Below are 15,481 nucleotides of genomic sequence, written 5' to 3'. Positions count from 1 at the left end.
CACAGCCAGGCATGGTGGTGTAGGCCCATAATCCCAGCACTCAGGAGACTGAGCAGTAGGATCGCCAGGAGTTGGAGGCCAGCCTGGGTTATACAGTCAATTCAAGGCCAACCTGGACAACAAAAGTAAGACCCCCCCAAAAAAAAAAATAGAAGAAAGAAATAATTCCAACACAGAAGAGGGAAAAGCAGGAGGGTCTTGAGTTTGAGCCCAGATTAAACTACATAGTTAGAGCTGTCCATAAATAAGCAAATAAATAAGAAATAATTAAAATGGAAACTCTAGCTATTTATCTGGATGAAAATAAAATTACATTCATACATTACATCATTTACTATAAAAAATTGATTCCAGATGAAATAAAAACTCTTGAAGATTACACATACAATTTAGATTCAGGGGAAGGGAGGAGAGATGTATGACTGGAAGCCTAGAAATAAAAAAGAAATAAATGGACTTATCTAGTTTGTTTTATAAAGTACAGTGGTAGAGTCCTTATGTAGCACATGCAAAGCACTGGGTTCAGTCACCACCAGCACTCTGAAAAACAAAAGCAGTAATTTCTCAATATGGCAAAAATACATAAGCAATATCAATAAGTCTAAGGGTAAATTGTCTACCAGTGGGCAAATAGAGGGTAATAACAAGAAAGAAATAACCAACTATATAGAAATTGGACAATGGATATAAATTGACATTTTATACAGAGAAAATCCATGTGGCATATAAGCATGAAAAGACATAATAAAACTCACAAAATTAAGATTAAAAAGGAATAATCACTGAATGCTGATCAAACTGCAAAAATCACAACGATACAACATTGATGAGAATGACAGGTAGGAAGTGGGATCTTTCCATATTTTCTATGGAAATGTAAATTATCACAACATTTTAGAGAGCAACCCAACAAAATCTAGTCTAAAAATATTACTTTTGACACAATTATGACTTCAAGAATCTAAATCATGGAAATAAAAATCAGCATATAAAAATATAAAGACTGATCTCTTTCGTTTTGGTTCTTTGCTTCTTTTATTTTTATTTTATTTTTCAGCCAACAGTCTTTATTGCAGCATTGTTCATAGTGCTAAACAAAAACCACATCCAATGAATTCATCAATAGTGCACTGTTTTAGTAAACCATGATATATCTACAGGCTATGGATCATTATAGAGCTATTAGTAAAAATAAAGCTGTAGAAAAGAACTTGGAAGAATTTATACACTAAGCAATAACAGTGCTCAAAAGTGTATCTATTATTATCTCATTTTTGAAAATCATAACAAATGAAACCTTGAAGATGTTCATACAAGTAAGTTTAGATATGAGCGTGGAAATATATGAAAAGAGGCAATCCATGTTTTCAGATGATACAAATGGGACAACATCTGGAAAACAAAATCAATCATACAAAGAAAAGACAAGGGGGATGAAGAAGATGTGTGTAAGTATAATTTTAAGCTAGAATGGAGGAAAGGGGAAAGGAAGGGAAAAGGCAGAAAAAATGCAAGTTAGTTATACTATGAGTGTCTTTTGGTTCATAGAAAAGGAAGATTTGTGCTAATATAGATTGGGGAATTTTTTATGCCCATATCCTGTACTCCGGGTAACTACTTTAAAGATAATAATATGCAATGTATTAAAGATTGTTATTCTCCTATCATCTTGCTATGAAATTTTGTTTCACCTTTTCTTCCATAAAATAAAAAACATTTATATATAACATGATTAGTTAACATTAAGTAGAATCACATGCAGTTTTTTTTTCCTTGTAGTGCTAGGAATCAAACCCAAGCCCTTATACATCTTAGGCAAGTGCAAGCTGGCCATATCCCAACCTTAAAATTATGCAAGTAAATGTAATAAAATATATTCAACAACAGTTTTTACAGCTATGTATTATGCCATAAAGCGAAAGGGTATTTAGAAGTTCCGGGGAACTGCTTTTCCAACTATGAGAGTGACAAACTTGGGTTATGAAACAATTACTAATGAGCAGGTTCTGCGATAAAATATAAGACAAGAAGCTCAAGGAAAAACCAGCGAGATCTCTTTAAAGGCTTAGTGTCTATAAGAGCCCATTAAGAGGGCTGCATGGCATCATATGGATCACATGAGACTGACTCCAGTCACTTGCTCTCTGTATGACTCTGGACTAGTTGCAGGCTTCTGGACCTGAGTTTCATCCTCTGTAGAAACAGAGATTATAGCACCTACTACCAAGACTTCTGAAACAATTAAATACTGTATGTGAGAGAACATAATCTGTGTCTAGAATATATTTCACAAACGTAAATTCACTCTAATTTCTTTCTGTATCAAAATCGACTCTCTAGAAAAGATCTGATAAAAGTTGATTGGTTATGGTAATATTGTATTACTGATACTGAAAAAAAGAAAGAAAAGTAAAAGAAAAAATGTACTGGTTGGGATCAATCATTAAATATTCCTTGCTTATAAGAACTATATTTCTTTTTTTTTTTTTTTTTTTTTTGTCTCTTTGAGACAGGGTCTCACTATGCAGTTCAGGCTGGCCTTGAACTCACTTTGTAGCCCAGGCTGGTCTCAAACGCACAATGATTATCCTGCCTCAGCCTCCCAAGTGCTTGGATTATAGGCATGTGCCACCATGCCCAGTAAGAACTGTATTTGAAGGTAACAAAAATAGTGAATACAAAATAATTATTTTGGAAACTTGGAAATATTTAGAGATAAGCATTTTGTTGGGGGTATAGCTTAGTGGAGGAGCATTATCCCTAGCAAGATGAGGAAAGGAGGGAGAGAAAAAGAGAAAAGAAAAAAATTTCACCTGCTTCTCTTGATAAATGTTTCTCAGTATAACTAGCTCACAAATGAAAGGGGATGATCTCTTAATGAGATCATGGATCTATGTAGATCATCAATAGTTGATACTGTTACAAAGAAGAGAAACATATGAATTATGTTCCTTTTTGCCAGAAAACTACCTGCAGAAGATCAAGCCTTTACATCTAATTACCAGTTTATCAAAAATAAAAAGAAATAGGAGAACTTGTTCAATGTCACCAACACAATACAGTTAGAAAAATCCTAAAGGTAATCCTAATTTACCTAAAGGTAAATATATGTCTAGAGAACAAAAACCATTTTCTTCAACAAAACAGAAAGGAGGGGAGTAGAATCTGTAGAACAAAAAAATTTTAAGAAATATATCAACAAATGCAATAGGTTGCTCTTTTTGGATGCTCATTCAATTAAACCAACTAGTTATATTTAAAAAAACAATCAGACAAATTTGAATTTGAGCAGTAATTTCATATTAAGAACTAATTAATGGTTTAGGCCTGATAATGGTGCTTATGCTTTTTAAAAAAGAATCCAAAAAAAAAATTAGAAGGCTCCCTGTCTTTTAGTAATACATGTTACAATATTTATGGGTGGGAGGACCTATCGGAGATGAGTTTCAAAAGAATCAGAAGATGGGAAATTCTCTAGAAGAAATAGTTGCTATGAGCTGCTGATTATTGAAACTGGCTTTTGGACAGGAGGATTCTTAGAATTTTTTTTTCTTATTGTGTACGTGTGATATTTTCCATAATTGCAATTTTAAAAGCAAAACATACATAAGCCAGGTATAGTGGTGCATGCCTATAAACCTGGCTGCTCAAGAGCCTGAGGGAGGAGGATCTCAAGTTTGAGGTCAGCCTGGGTAATTTATTGAGATACCACTTTAAAATAAAAAATAAAGAAGGCTGGGAAGATAGTTCAGTAGCGGATCACCTGCCTATGCACAAGCCTAGGTTCAGCCCCCAGTAGCACACATACACAAAAAAGAGCCCCATGGATCAGGGTTGATACCAAGGGCTGCTTTACAGAAATGAATGACACATTTTGGTAAGGGTGTGATCTGTATACTTATTTGAATACAGAACTTTTCTGCCACTTGATATACTGATTGAAGAATAAAATAGTTTAATTAGTTCAGTAGTAAGTCTAGAACATTACAAAAAAGCTCAGAACAAAAAAATACACCTAAAATTAAACAACAAAATTGAAATAGTTCAGCCTCATTAGACACGATGGTGAAATACATATTTGTGCAGAGATTTACTTGACTAACACAGATGGAAATGATAATGTCCTGCAACAATATCCGCTTTTAATAGATTCTTTTGTTTTTTGCTTTGAACAGCAATTAAGGAAACTTGGAGCCAGAGGAGGTGATGAATGTCTGTAATCCCAGCACTGTGGGAGGCTAAGGCAAGAGGGTCACAAATCTGAGCCCCGCCTGTGGAATTTAGTGACTTAGTGAGACTCAGCTCTAAATTAAACAAAGAAAATTTAAAGGATGGGAATGTAGATCAATATGAAAGCTTTGGGCTGCGTCTCTGCCCTCCAAGCTCCTGGTGCAGCTAGGAGACACTGGTTCAGAAGGCTCACGAACCACTAACCCCGGGGTTCATGCTTGGGCCCTCCCTGTGCACGCCCTGTGCTGCCTGAGGTACTAGATCAGGCGGTACACGAACTACTGACACTGCTGTTTGGTTTTGTGCCAAGTCACAGAAACAGGCAGTCCACGATCACCGCCAGTGCAGCTCACATCTGGCTCGTGTGCATTCCCCAAGCTGCCTGGAGACACAGATTCAGGCAGTCCTTGATCTGCTGACATCACCATTCACACCTGAGGACTGAGAGAACCAGGTAGACCCCACCTATTTCCCAGGGACAGAGCGGGCGACCCCAGATCCTGCTGCCATTACAGTCTGTGTCTCCACCCTCCATGTGCCCGGTGCAGCCAGGAGATACTGGCTCAGAAGGCCCAAGAACCACTAACAGTCTGTGTCTCCACCCTCCAGGCACCCGGCACAGCCAGGACACACTGGCTCAGAAGGCCCACGAACCGCTAACGTCAGGGTTCGTGTTTGGGCCTTCCCTGCACATGCCCTGCACCACCTGAGGTATTAGATCAGGTGGCCCATGAACAGCTGACACCATGGTTCGCATCTGGGCTTTGTGGGCATGCAGACCTCCTGGAGGACACAGAAACAGGCGATCCATGATCACCGCCAGTGTAGCCCACATCTGGCTCCTGTGCCAGCCTGAGCTGCCTGAAGAAATGGAATCAGGCAGTCCATGAACTGCTGACCTGTGGTACATGTCTGGGCTCTGCCTGGGCCCTGAACTGCCTAGGGACATAGGACCAAGCAGTCTATGATCACACCACCAGTGCAGCCCACTTCTGGGTCATACGCGTGCCCTTATCTGCCTGGGGACACTGGATCAGGCAGTCTGTGATCTGCCGACATTGCGGTTCATATATGGCACCTGCAAGAACTAGGTACACTCCACCAACCACCAAAAGACCCTAGAATGAGCAGCCCATCTTGGCAGCCACTGAAGGGCAAGTATGACCACCAGGAAAAGTAGGGATGCTAGTGACCTTTGCTGAGCTGCCAGGGAAGAGGGAGAGTGGGTGCTCTGTCTCTGGCATCAAAAATGACAAGATGAAGGACTAAAATGCAATCTCAGAACTCCAACCCCACTCAGAACAAGTCCAGGAGACACTGACACACGAGAACTTGGTAAACACACACCTGAAATTGCTGAAATGATTGCAATGGAAGTAAAGAAACAACTCCATCAGGTCATAGAAGACATCAAATCAGAAATAATCTCTCAGGCAAAGAATGAAATAACAACAATAATGAAAGAATTGCTCAGCACATCTAAAGAAGATATATATAAAAAAATAGATGAGCATAGGAAACTGATGGAGACGTTAAATGGAAAATATAGGCATGAACTAGAATGCATGAAACAGATTCAAAGAGATATCTAGGAAATCAAAACCTCCACTGAAAGCTGGCAAACCACTTGAATGAAACCAAAGATAGGATTTCAGATCTTGAAGACAGCATGGCAGCTAACGATTGTGAGAGGAAAGATCTCTTAAAATTAACAAGGAACCAGGAAAAATCAAATAAACAGCTGTAAGACAATGCAAAGAGAAATGATGTAAGACTAATAGGAGTTAACGAAACAGCAGGTGGCAACACAAATGACATAAAAAGAGTATTTGTAGAAATAATAGCAGAAAATTTCTGAAGCATGGAAAAATATTCTGATGTACAGATAAGTGGGGCATCTAGAACTCAACTAGTCATAACCAAAGTAAAGTTACACCAGATATATAATAATCAAGATCCCAGACATTCAGCAAAAGAACAGAATATTAAAAGCCACTAGAGAAAAGAAACAGATCTCCTATAAAGGAAAGCCCATCAGGATCACAGCAGATTTCTCAACACAAAACCATCCAGTTGAGAAGAGCTTGGAGTGAAGTATTACAGGTCCTGAGACAAAATAGCTTCCAACCAAGACTGATGTATCCTGACAAACCATCCTTCAAATTTAACGGAGAAATAAAATATTTCCATGACAAAGCACAACTGAAGAACTTCATGAATGCCAAACCAACCTTACAAAGAGTACTAAAAGATAGTAGTTTTTGTGGTTTCTTTTGCCATTTATTTCCATTTCATTACAATATGGTCTGATAAAATCCACAGGATAATTTCAATTCCCCTGCATTTACTTCAGTATGTTCTATGAGCTAGTATGTGGTCTGCATTAGAGACCATCCCATGTGCACCTGAGAAGAATGTATATTCTGATGTTGTGGGCTGGAACACTATGTAGACATCTACTAAATCCATTTGGGACTGAGGATATAGCTCACTGGCACAGTGCCTGCCTGGCAAGTGCAAGGTCATGAGTTCAATTCCTGATACCAAAAAAAAAAATCCATTTATTGGAAAGTTGGTTCACTTGTGATATTTCTTTGTTGATTTTTTTTGTCTAGGTGATCTATCAACTTGTGAAAGTGGAGTATTAACATCCTGCATAGCAACTGTGTTAGTGCTTATTTGATTTTTCATGTCGTCAGAGATTCCAGGTGGGTGGCTTTCTGATTGCTTCACCTTATTTGCCCTCATGCTTGTCTTTGTTAAGCTGGAACTCTGGGGTGGCACCTTGCTTAAGTGTCTTCTCATTTTCTTTTTTTTTTTTTTTTAACTTAATTCTTGCATTGATGCTTGTAAATTTTTTTTTTTTTCTGTTTTTTTTCTCTGGTACCAGGAATCGAACTCATGACCTCACTCTTGCTGGGCAGGTGCCGTGCCGCTGAGCTAAATCCCCAGCTGTAAATTGCTTTTGGAAAGTAGCTTTATTACTAATATTGAGAACTCTTAGGTAATAACTCCTTGTCAGAGATGTCAAGGGTAGCTGACTTTTGGATTCTGAGTCTGCTGCAAGGTCCTACCACTTCAGTTTATTGGGATGAGAAGTTGCTGCCTACTTTATCCAGCCCCTCATTCTTTGCCACTGACCTATCATATTTTTGGATTATCATATTTGTTCAGCAAGGACAACTGGTTAGAATAATTATGTCACTTTGGCTAAAGGGGTACAGTCAGCAATAATAGTATGAAACACAGCCTAGAAAATGACAAACTGAGGTAACTATTAATTTGCCACATTTAACCATATGAACTAATTTGTGGTTATACAACAAAAGAAAAAAAGAACCAGAAAATTGTATGCACTAAATAAGCCCTCAGTATGGCAATTTTATGGGAGAAATTTTAAAAAGGTTTAGGAGGAAAAATAGAGAAATAGAAGAGGAAAGGATTAGAAGCAAGGTTGGAAGATGAAGATTACATGAACTTTGAGAAAGTGATGAAGAAGATAGAAGGGAAAGAGATAAGGAAGAAATGCAAACAAGAACAGAACAATAACAACATGCTGGGGAGATAGCTCAGTGGATAGAGCCCTTGCCTAGCAAGCATAAGGCTCTAGGTTCAATACCTAGTACCACCAAAAAATAAATAAATAGGGGTTTTTAAAAAAAGAGCCAGGCATGGTAGGGCATGCCTACAATCCCAGCACTTGGGAGGCTGAGGCAGGAGGATCATTGCAAGTTCAAGGCTAGCCTGGGCTACAAAGTTCGAGACCAGCCTGAACTGCATAGTGAGACCTTGTTTAAAAGGGGGCAAGGGAGATAGCTCAGTGGCAAAAGCGCTTGCCTTCCTGGCAAGGGTGAGGTTATTAGTTTGAAAACAACACTAAAAACAAGAAACAATGTTGACACTCAGATAAAAAGCAAGAACAAAAAAAGAGAAAACAAAAACAAAAATAAAGGAAGAAAGAAATAATGTCCACTTCAGGGCATGTCTCTGCTATCATTGGTAGACAGTGTGGGCAGACAGAGCCCAGATTCATGTTGATTAATCCCAAGAAGTCAACTGTGGATTTAAGGCGGGTAGTGGATAATCTCAGCAAACCTGCACCTTTAGTTCTGCTGATGTTCGGGCTGGTTTCTGGCTATGAGGCTGGAATCCAATTTACCTAGTCTGCAACACACAGTGTGCCCTCCTGGAAGCCTGAACTTGGCTCCTTGATCTCCTGTGGACTTGAACTCAGTTCTACCTCACCCTGAAACTATAGCTGCTGGATGGAGCCAGCCTGCAGCTGCTTTGAGTTCTGAGGTCAGTTGGTCTCTCTCCAACATGGCTGCTGGACAACTGCCCTCTCCTGGGAGAACCCAAATAACTCACCAGTCACTGCAGTCCTCTGTGTCCACTGCTCAGTTCCACTGGTGTGTTTCTCCATGGAGGCCTCTGAGGTCAGCAGTAGTCACCATGGGTCTGCAGGTTTGAGCTGCTCCTTCCACACAATGAGTCAGGGCTCAGGTAAAACTGCCACTTGCCATCTCCTTTGCTGCTTTGAGGTTTCCCTCTTCACTCTCCCTGTGGACTTCAGTTACCACTTCAGATCCTTGCTGGGTCCTGGGGACCCACTTGCTCCTTCTTCTCTTCTTCACATTGCTATATTTCACTGTCTGGATAGCAAGTCTCGGAAACCCTGTTTCTAAGATATTCAGCATCCCCCACCATATTCCCAGAAGTTTTCTAATGCAGGACCTCTTGAAGTTCATTGCAATGTGTTACATTTTCCATACAGAAGCAATCAGAGCTGGAAAAGAGATAAAAGCAGAACAAGGAGAGAGAGAGAGAGAGGGGGGGGGGAGTGCCTTAAATCTAGGAAGATATATAAATCCTGCAGATTATTCAACTTCTCTCATCAAATGGGATGTCATTAAACCTAATAACCACCAGATCAAAACCATAGGAGCTCAATCCATGTCTTTCATGGTGATTTTTTGGCTCCCTTCTGATAATTCTGGATTGTGTTTAGCATTTGAGAAATAAATATTACACAACTGGTCCATAAGGGTACTCTAAGGTGACTACTACTCCTAGTGTGCAGATCACGAAAATGAAACCCAGAGCCTGGCTTTCCCAAGGGCACACTACTGCTCGGTACCAGATGAATATTTTGAGCATGCTGGCTCTATCTGATTCTAAAATTCATACTCTTTCTGCAACAGAACACAGCCTGTTTACCAATATGGATTTATGGGAAAATGAACTTTTGTCAAAAGCAGTCTTGGTCGCCTCTCTTTTGTCTCATATACCTAATAACAAATACATCTTTTTGCCTAAATCATAGCATTATAATCCTCTAATTTTCTGTTGGGAATTTGGACACACAGAAACGTCAAGGGACATTTTCAAGTCCCATAGGAAGAGAGCTCTGATTCTTCTTCGTCTATTCAATCCATGTTGCAAACAGCACACAAAGTTCCAGTTATTCTGGATTAAGTAAAGAAAATTAAGCCATCAATTTAGTCAAAAACTCTAGGATCAAATATATACAAACAAAAATTAAAACGTCTATTTCTTTTAACATCCTCCAAATGGACTGGTGACTTTCTATATTTGTCTCCAAACTTAGATTTAAAGAACAATCACCTACTTTGCGTTTGGTGGCACATGCCTATAATCCCAGCACTCTGGGAGGCTGAGGCAGGAGGACTGCAAGTTTGAGCTCAGCCTGGGCAGCTTAGCAATTTAGCAAAAACTTGTCTCAAATTCAAAAATGGTTGGGGAATGTACCTCAGGGTGATGTTCCAGGGTTCAATTCTCAGTACTGAAATAATAAACATCACCTATTATTCTAAGTAGGGAGTTCTTCTATATACATATTTTTAAGTAGCTCCAAAGTGAAAATTTAGAACTATTGATCGTCAAGAAGAGACAGAAATTGCATAAATTATCTATTGCTTTCTAGTAAATTAGTACAAAATTTGTTTACTCATCTGTAATCCCAGCTACTTGGGAGGTTAGTTTAGGATGATTGCAAATTCATAAACTTGAGGCAACCTGGGCAATTTAGTGAGAAACTGTCTTAAATAAATAAAAAGGGCTGGGGATGAAGCTCAGTGGTGGAGCACTTGCCTTGCCTGCATGAACTCTGGGTCTGATCTTCAATACTGAAAAGAAAAACTTACCAGCTTTATACAAGAATCATTTATTACCTCCTAGTTTCTATGTATCAGAAATCCAGGTACAGAGCTGGGTGGTTTGCCCCGTAATCCCAGCATTGGGAGGATGAGTCAGGCAGCTTGTGGCGAGTTCACAGCAAACCTGGACTACACAGTGTGTTCAAGGCCAGCCTGAACTGCATAGCAACACCCTGTCTCAAAAAGACCAAAATAAAAAAATAAATAAATAAATAAAAAATCAAAGCAAGTCACTAGGATTGGTCTATTTTTAGGGAGCAGGGTTCATACAAGGGTGAGTTTAGCAGGAGGTAGAGCTCATTGGGATCACTTTAAGGCTATCACAAGAGATGTAAATAAAAAATTATAAATCAAGGAAGTAGGACTTTCTTTTTTTTTTTTGTTTTTTTTTTTTTTTTCTGGTACCGGGAATTGAACTCACGACTTTGCGCTTGCCAGGCAAGTGCTGTGCTGCTGAGCTAAATCCCCAGCCCCTAAATCAAGGAAGTAATATATTTGCTGGCTCTATTTCAATTCAAAGACATTCTAGTGGCAATGAGCATACTTAGTGCCTAGATCTTGGTGTCTAAATACTATTCCATTTCTCCTTGGGGAAATGACTGATTCAAGGAACAGTAAATATATAAGATGAGCTTGGAGCATCTTGAAGTTCTAGAAAGGAGATTATTATTATTATTTTTTCTTTGTGTGATAGGGTCTCACTATGCAGTTCAGGCTGGGCTTGAGCTCACTTTGTAGCCCAGACTGGCCTCAAATTCGCAACGATCCTCCTGCCTCAGCCTCCCAAGTGCTGGGATTACAGGTGTGTGCCACTACGCCCAGCTAGAAAAGAGATTAAACAAACAAACAAACAAACAAACAGAAAAAGAGACACATAAGCCAATATAAGAGCTGCCAGTAGTCAAAGCTGGAACAATCTGAGCAACAAAATAAAAATCATGGTATAAATTAAGACAAAGCCTGAAATAAATATACAGAAGTCTATACAAATGATTGAACATAAATGAATGGAATGAATCATAGTGTACCACTTGGCTAGGAGAATTTCTAGACATCATTCCACCATCTTGAGACCCAACAATAACCTATCACTTTTTCCTTAAAGAACAATTCCAATTCATGTATGCAGATATTTCTATCTAGGACTTGAAGTTTAATATTATACTCTCCTAGGGGCCGGGGTTATAGCTCAGGGGTACAGTGACTGCCTATCAAGCACAAGGCCCTGAGTTTGATTCCTGGTACCAAATCTCTCCCTCTCTCTCCATATATATACATACATACATATAATTCCTCTAGAGACTGGGAAGAATTTAGTAACTTGTTCTCCAAGAAGAGATTTCGAAAGGAGGAAAAAATGTAATTTTTCAGTGGAGAAACTCGTAAACAGTACCATGGTCAAATGATCAAGGTTAAATCACTAGTAATAAATTATGCTGGTATCATAAGAAAGGCATCTCATTGTGTATTCTCCTCAAACCTTACAGCATAGTTTAATTTTATGAGAAAAACATCAGACAAATTCAAGTCATGGGATATTTTACCCAATACCTAACCCAGATGGACTTCAAACTGTCATGGTCACATCAAGGTCATGAAAATAAGAAATGGCTAAGATAAACTGTTGCAGACCAGAGACTAATGAGATATGATGACTGAATGCAACACGGCATCTTGGATTGGGTCCTAGAACAGAAAACAGGAGGTAGTTACAAATCACATAAAGTCTAGAGTATAATCAATCATAATCTACCAATGCTGGTTGCTTGGTTTTGTAGACATATCACAGTAATGGAAGATGTTAGCTTTAGGGATGTCTTAGTTACTTTTCTCATCACTGAGACAAAATACCTAAAACCCAGAAGTTAAAGGAAGAAAGGTTTATTTAGCTCACAGTTTGTAGAGGTTTCAGTACATAATTGGCTGTCTCTAAAGCAGGATGACTTGGCAGAGAGGTATCACAGGAGAGAAATAGCTCCTGGTAGGCAGAAGGTAACAAAACAAGTAAAGGCCGACCACAGCTCTTTCTATCCCTTATATCTTATCCAGGCAACTCAGAATGGGTGGCGCTCACACCCTTAATCCTAGTGCCTTTGAGCATAGCATTGCACTATGAATCAATTCCAGCATCACACACTCTAGATCCAGCCACCTCTGAAAAAGCCCCACGTATGACTGCATGAGACTTTGAGGGGAAGGATCTAGACACAGCCATAACGAGGGGAAACTGGGCAAGGGGTATGCAGGAATTTTCTGTGCCCTCTTGCAACTATTCTGTAAATCTAAAATTATTCTAAAGTAAACTTTATTAAAAACACAAAGCAAAGCATCTTGTTACAATTTTATTAATTATTATTATTATTATTATTATTTTGGGTTTTTGAGACAGGGTATCACTCTGTAGTTCAGGCTGGCCTTGAACTCATTATGTAACCCAGGCTGACCTCAAACTTGCAGTCATTCTCCTGCCCCAGTCTCGCGAGTGCTGGGGTTACAGGCATTAGCCACCACACCTGGCTCTTGCTACAATTTTAAAAAGTGTGGTGACTGAATGATTTCTCCCTGGATTAGCTTTAGACTCAGCACCTACAAAACCCGCTTTGTCCTCCATTAGCCACATACTTCTAGCACCAGGTGCCAGAAGAAACGTTAATAGGCCCTTTGTGTCGCAGCATTAAAGCAGCGTGCCACTTGGCTAGGAGAATTCCTAGAAGTCATTCTACCATCTGGAGACCCAACAATGACCTATCACAAAGCAGCCCAAGGTCAGTTTTATTTTTTCTTACCCAGATCTCAAAGATGTCCAGGGCCACTCCAGGGAATCTAGGGCAAAGTGAAACGTGAAAGAAAAGTTGGAAATGAAAAGACCATTCTTTGGTTTCCTTTGGAGGGTTGCTTTCAGACATTTTCCTGATAAAACATAGAATATAACATCTGACCATGTGAACTCAGAGGTCAGGTCTACCCTTGGGCCTTGGAAAGGGCTGATGCAAGTTTCAGGCCCTAAAGCACAAGTATTAGTTCAGCCATCAATTCACCCTAACATATCTCAGAACAGCAAACAAGTGACCTTTGCCAGAATGGCAACTGCCTATTGTCTCCAGCCATTCAACTCAGAGGCTTTCGATCTTTCAGGAAGCTCAAACCAGGTACTCACTCCCGCCTAAAGTGTTCCCTGAGCCAATCTACAGGCTTGGATATATCTCCTAGGCCCATCCCTAGTTCCTTTATGACACTTGATCCCACAGGTTAAATTTGGGTTTCTCTCTTCCTCTTACCCTGTAGGCTCACTCAGCATGTGAGCCTTGCTACATTGCAGAAGAGCCCTCAAAACTTAAAAAAAAAAAAATCTTTGTGCTGTCATAGTAGGCCCGCAAGAAGCCCTTGTTGAGTAAATGAATTAAAGCTCTTTGTGAAGGTGGGAAACCCTGGCCAGGAAAAGCCTGGCTGGCCAGGGCAAGAACATCAAGCCCCAGGGCCAGTCTGTTCAACAACCTCTAGGAAAAACTGCAATGGGAGGTAAGAGAGACTGCCAATCAGTATAATTCCTGAAAGGTCAAAAAGAATATCGAGGCAGGCAGAGAGGAACATGTGTGTAATTCCAGCTTCTCCAGAAGTGGGAGGATCAAGCCTGGGCAACATAGCTACAGTAATCACCAAAAACAAACAGAAAAAGAAATATTGATGGCGCTTACCTCCTACCTATTAATACTGCATCACTCCTACACACATTACCATGCTGAATACAGCTAACTGTACATGAAATGCGCATATTTTTACAAGATTATTTGATAGACTATCCTATTCAAATATTTAAAAAATTACATGCCCCAATGAATCAGACTAAATGAATGCTGGAAATAGAGACAGGAAAATAAGGCTTTTTTTCTTAAATAGTAACCTTTATTTAGAACGACATCCAAAGAAGTCAGCAGAGCAGTCACAGCTCACTCCCCCATCCTATGTGGTTTTAATTCTATGCAGTGTTAAGAATGTTTAAACTTTTTTTTTAAAAAATGTAAGCATGGTTGAAACCGAAGTCATTCTTAATACTGTCAATTCTTGAGATCTTAAATATTGCTCTCAGAATGTCATTTCCATCTTTTTCAAAATTCCATACATTGGAAATAGAGAAAGGAGGGAAGAATAAGTAAACACCCTAAGCTGGGCGTGGTGGACACTTGTAATCCCAGCACTGGAGAGGCTGAGACAGGTGAATTCGAGGCCAACCTGGGCTACAAAGTGAGTTCAAGACCAGCCTGAACTGCAGAGTGAGACCCTGTCTCAAAAAGATCAAAAGAAAAGGAAAAGAAAAACACCCTGCGTATTTGTCTTGGAGTTGAAAACAGTTCTTACGGAAAGTAGTTTTCATCCACCCTGAGCAACCTTGTCTCCTATCTACTCCCTCTAAACAGAAGCCGACCCCGGATGTGAGGTCTGCATAGGGAAGATCTGCCTAGTGAACACCAGTAGCCACAGCTTGTGATGAAAACGGCTCAACATATCTTCTTTCACACGCTCGAAGCCACACACACACACACACACCAAGAGCATAAAGTTTACACGGGAAAGTGAGTCCCAGGGCGGAGTAACCAGGACAAACCAGAGCCCGCACGCAAGCACACGCCCCTTTGGGCGGCACGCATGCGCACAACGACAGCGAAAGGCGGCCTCGGGAGCTCCGCACGGTCTCTACGCCTTCCGCCGGCGTTTTCCCTGAGCCCGCCTCCGAGCCGGAGCAGACAGCTAATTGGTCAGTGTGGTCCCGGCTCAGGGCGGGGATTGGCTGATTGGCGGCAACGTCCCGGGACAGCCAATCTGGAAACCCGAGTCGCTGGAGAAGCTGCTGGCTGCCGCGCGGCGGTGGTAAGTGGGGCTGCCGGCTGGGAAAAGTTGGGGAGGAGAGTGGTCCCGGGCCGGACTGTGGCGGGGCGCCGTGGTAACGGGGCAGCAGCCCAAGGATCCCGGTGGGGAGTGCGGGAAGGGCGGCGGGCTCCGCGTGCCAGAGGGGCGTTGGCGGCGGTCGCAGGGAGCCGGGCGGCGAGGGCCCTGGGCAGCCGGGAGCCTCGGGCCTG

General features: G+C 40.6%; 1 protein-coding gene and 1 long non-coding RNA gene across 3 annotated transcripts in view; one reads left to right on the top strand and one right to left on the bottom strand.

Annotated features, from left to right (window-relative positions):
• Positions 1-173: 173 nt before the first annotated feature.
• LOC102020963 lies at positions 174-13,919 on the bottom strand. 2 transcript variants are annotated; one of them, XR_262268.1, is made up of 4 exons: positions 13,685-13,707; positions 13,193-13,229; positions 8,599-9,016; positions 174-540 (listed from the first exon to the last, which is right to left on the bottom strand). It is a non-coding gene; the product is annotated as an uncharacterized LOC102020963 (long non-coding RNA). The 2 variants fall into 2 exon arrangements; XR_001235528.1 differs by lacking the exons at positions 174-540; positions 8,599-9,016 and adding an exon at positions 11,949-12,092 and having other exon boundaries at positions 13,685-13,919.
• Positions 13,920-15,182: 1,263 nt separating this feature from the next.
• Positions 15,183-15,481, top strand: part of Mtfr1 (mitochondrial fission regulator 1) — a 39,404-nt gene continuing 39,105 nt past the window's right edge. Inside the window, exon 1 of the mRNA XM_013518201.1 lies at positions 15,183-15,272. The gene's annotated coding sequence lies outside the window, so the exon portion shown is untranslated. The remainder of the gene's footprint in view (positions 15,273-15,481) is intronic.

The sequence above is a fragment of the Chinchilla lanigera genome, unplaced genomic scaffold (genome assembly GCF_000276665.1).
Source record: "Chinchilla lanigera isolate Chin_1 unplaced genomic scaffold, ChiLan1.0 scaffold00043, whole genome shotgun sequence".
In the NCBI taxonomy this organism is placed as follows: domain Eukaryota; kingdom Metazoa; phylum Chordata; class Mammalia; order Rodentia; family Chinchillidae; genus Chinchilla; species Chinchilla lanigera.
This window is presented reverse-complemented; position numbering and strand designations above follow the sequence as displayed.